Source organism: Cavia porcellus, unplaced genomic scaffold, assembly GCF_034190915.1.
Source record: "Cavia porcellus strain 051 isolate PalLab524CR breed Dunkin Hartley unplaced genomic scaffold, mCavPor4.1 scaffold_16, whole genome shotgun sequence".
In the NCBI taxonomy this organism is placed as follows: domain Eukaryota; kingdom Metazoa; phylum Chordata; class Mammalia; order Rodentia; family Caviidae; genus Cavia; species Cavia porcellus.
Genome location: NW_026947499.1, coordinates 49737320 through 49741104, shown reverse-complemented (window position 1 = coordinate 49741104; position 3785 = coordinate 49737320).

Here is a 3785-nt window from a genome sequence, read left to right as displayed (position 1 = left end):
TTATTGATCAGCAAACAGGAGGCTTATTAGGGAGCATTCTCAGGACTGACTCCTGTGGGGGAATAGAAGGAAGCAGGACTGGGCAGAAGGAGAAGTTCGGGCGCAGACACCTGGAGCTGTGGCAGACCTGGAGGGGATCTGTGAAGCTGGATGGCTATCGGGGCAGAGGGGCCAAGGCTTTACCTTCCTTGCACTGACCAATCATGGGTGCTTGCTACTGCAGGGATGGGGAGGGGAAGGCAGCACTGTTCAGTTGAGGACAATTCCTTAAGAAAGCTAACAGCTATGACTGAGCAGTCTGAGCCTTACCCAGTAGTGGGGAGATAGTCCTATAGGCCTGAAGGGTGGACCTATGCACAATTTGCCACAGTATCCTATGATGCTATGCAGATCATGACATTTTGTATGAAGCTCCATAATGTTTAGATCTCCTTATATTTCAAATAAAATTGTCCCTCCAGGAAAATGGGCCATATTTATCCAGTGACTTGAATTCCCTAGCACATCGCCCATACTGGGATCACAGCCTACACAGGTTTGAGGAGCACTGCCACACTGCATTCACAAGCAGAGCATGCTTTTAATACTGCAGTTCTTGGCTTTGACTTGCTTCTAAAGTTCTGAGAGTAGCCTTTTCAAGACACTGGTGTGCATCTTCTTCTGTGGAAGACTTAGCAGAAGAAGGTGAGTGGAGCCATCTTCCTCTAGCTGCAGCTCATCATGGAGCACAACTGAGGTCGCCATCCTTTCCTTCTTCCATCCATATGTGATCCCTCTTATCCTCCACCAGTACCTCTGATGACCTAGGTGGCTTATGTGCTGAGGGCCCTAGACCTCTACTTTTCAGGCTAGGGATGCTGAATTTGTTCACTTAGTATCAAAACTGGGCAAGAGACTATCATGACACATTGTTTCCCATCCTTCTGTGTGGTAGCAGCCTGCTTCCTTCCTGGTAATCAAGCTTGCCTGCTGATTCCTTGGCATAAGGAATGTCTGATACACAACGCCTGCTAGTACATTTCCTTCTGCTGGCATAACATTCCATTTCCTACCAGTAAAACATTTTGCAGTCTTAGAGCTTCCCTGTGTCAGAGGCTGTTTCTGCTCCTCTGTTGGGGATAGGTCCTCATTATTATGTTGGGTGACCCAACTCCCAAATACTTTCTTAGCATCTACTCTTTCTGGTCATCTCTGGCACTAGCTGTTTTGTGGGTTCTTGAAAAAAAAAAACTGAGTTGCAGGAAGTTTACTGGATAAGTGCTATGGGGGCCCACATTTATGGGCAGAATGAAGGAAGCAGGACGGGACCGAGGGAGAAATCACACTGCAGTGGATGCCAGGATGGTGTGTCTCAAACAGGGATTGATCAGTAATTGTACTAGTGGCTAGTGTGGATCGTTGCTTCAGTTGTACTGAAAGTTAAAACTTAGACATCAGCATGAATTCACAGCAAGAGTTTTAATTAAAATGTTTTTTAAATTGAGAGGAAAATCTGATGAGGACGTAGCTCTAATGGACAGGAGCAGACTGATTTGTTAGCAAAGGAAGTAAGAAAATAGGGTAGGGACTTCTACAGGAGGAAAGAGCTAAAAGGGCCACAACTCTGATCAATCTGGTGCATTAACAACCCTTTCTCTATCCCTTATCTTGTATCCAGGGTTCCCACCCTTATGGCGAGTAGCACCACACTCAGGGTGAGGCAGCTTAATCCTAGCATCACACCAAGAATCAATTCCAGTGCCATACACCCTAGATCCAGCCACCTCCTAAAAGCCCCACCTATCACCATGTGAGGCTTTGGTGGACATCTAGATACAAGCCATAACATTTGGTATATTGGTTGTCTTCAGTCTTCAACGGAGATGAGCTCGGCTAGATAAATTTAGGGGTAATAAACCTTACATTACCAGTTTTTAGACAGAGACTCCTTAAATGATAATATGTCTATATGTACAGCTGAGCATGGATCTGATCCAAAGTTTTAAGGTAATAGAGACAGACACAAAACAAAGGCAAAGATATCAAGCTTTAATCCTGTTTATAACATCTATAGCCCTAGAGTCATCATTTTAGCAAAAGCAGCGTTTAAATCCCTGATCACCCCAGAAGAAAACACAATGCATTTTTTTTAATGAGTAAGTAGGATAATAGTCCTGGAGTTTGTTTCTCCTCTGTCGCTCTGTGTTGATCCCAGCAGTTTTCTCATCTAGCCTGTTCTTGGAGACACTACAGCCAAAGCATCCTGGTTTTCATGATGCATCTGGTTTTTGAGGGCTGGTACACTGTTCAGAAGAATGAAGGGGTAGAAAACACACTCAATGCTTTTACAGGGTAATGGGTCTTGAGTTAAGGCCTGGGGCTGCACCTGCCCTTTGTCCCTGTGGTGGTCTCTGTTTGTTGGATACTAGCTGTCCTAGGAAGGTAAGAGGTTGGCCAAGGGTCTTTTTTCTGCCACAGCAGGGGATCGTGGGGTTGGGGCAGGTAGCATAAACACTGTGGCCTTCACAGGAGACCTGGACAGCACAGCAGTGTCTATGACAGTTTCTTGCAATGTCGCCAATCAGTTGTGACACTGGTATCTACTCTAAAGAGATCTTTTCCAACTGAGATGGAAGGAAGGTTGGCACACTATATTCCCACAAGGTCTCACCCTTTCCCCTATGGAGAAGATGAAAGAAAAAGGTATATTTTATGATGAAACTTACTTGATTATCAAGGTAGAGCACTGCCATCCAGACTGCCATCTAGACTGTTTAGAAAACAGGTGACCTCTCATAAGAAATCTTATATCTGCCACACAGATTTAACAATGAGGAATCTGTCCTAGTTTGTTGTCTGAATGGAGCCACATTAACAACTAAATAAGATAGGATCCACTCAGATGTACCTAAAAATGTTGGCCCAGTGCCCAATCTCTGATAGGTGTTTAATTACTACCTGTTGAAGGCCGGAACACCTGGGAGTGCTTAAACTGTTTCATTATGTAGGGGAACTACCCCTACATGTTACTTTCTTTTTCTCTAGAATTCTTTTTTTTGGGGGGCGGGGGTAGGGGTGGGGCTGGGGGGCTGGGGAGGTGGTTACCAGGGATGGAACTCACGACCTTGTGCTTGCCAGGCAGGCACTTGTACTGCTAAGCCAAAGCCCCGGCCCTGTAGAATTCATTTTTAAAACATTTCTATTAGTACAGTTTTGCATGCAGTACATAATGATTACATTCACTGTGGGTAGTTGGTTCATGCTCATAACACACCTTAATTCTTTATACATTCTCTTCCCCTTCTTTCTAGAATTTATTTTCAATAATTTGTACAGTATTTTCTAAAATTGTCCCCTTCATCTGCTTTTTAAGTATAAGTCACAGGAGAGTAAAGCTCTTATTTTTCTGGCCTGCTGCTCTGTCCCTAGAATTACCACAAACCACAGCACGGCTTCCAGTGAATATTTGTTATATGAATGAGTGTGTGTGGGAAGAAGAATTATTTTGGAAAAATGAAGGAAGAATTTATCGCACTCCTAATAATGATTCATTGCTTTCAGGTTACCTTTGGCCTTTCTCATTCAAAACATCCACGAAAAAGAGCGCATTGGCAAAGCAGTTGGAGCAATTAGTGTAACAATATTTTAAAATATCATCACATAAGGGGCATAGCAGGGGATTCTGATCTTCTATGATGTTCTAGCTATGATCTTTCTCTGTAAACTGACTGCCGTAGTTGAGACACTCCTCTGGGTTTTCTGACCCTTTTTCATTTCAGTGTTTCATCAGGAATGAATGAAGAATC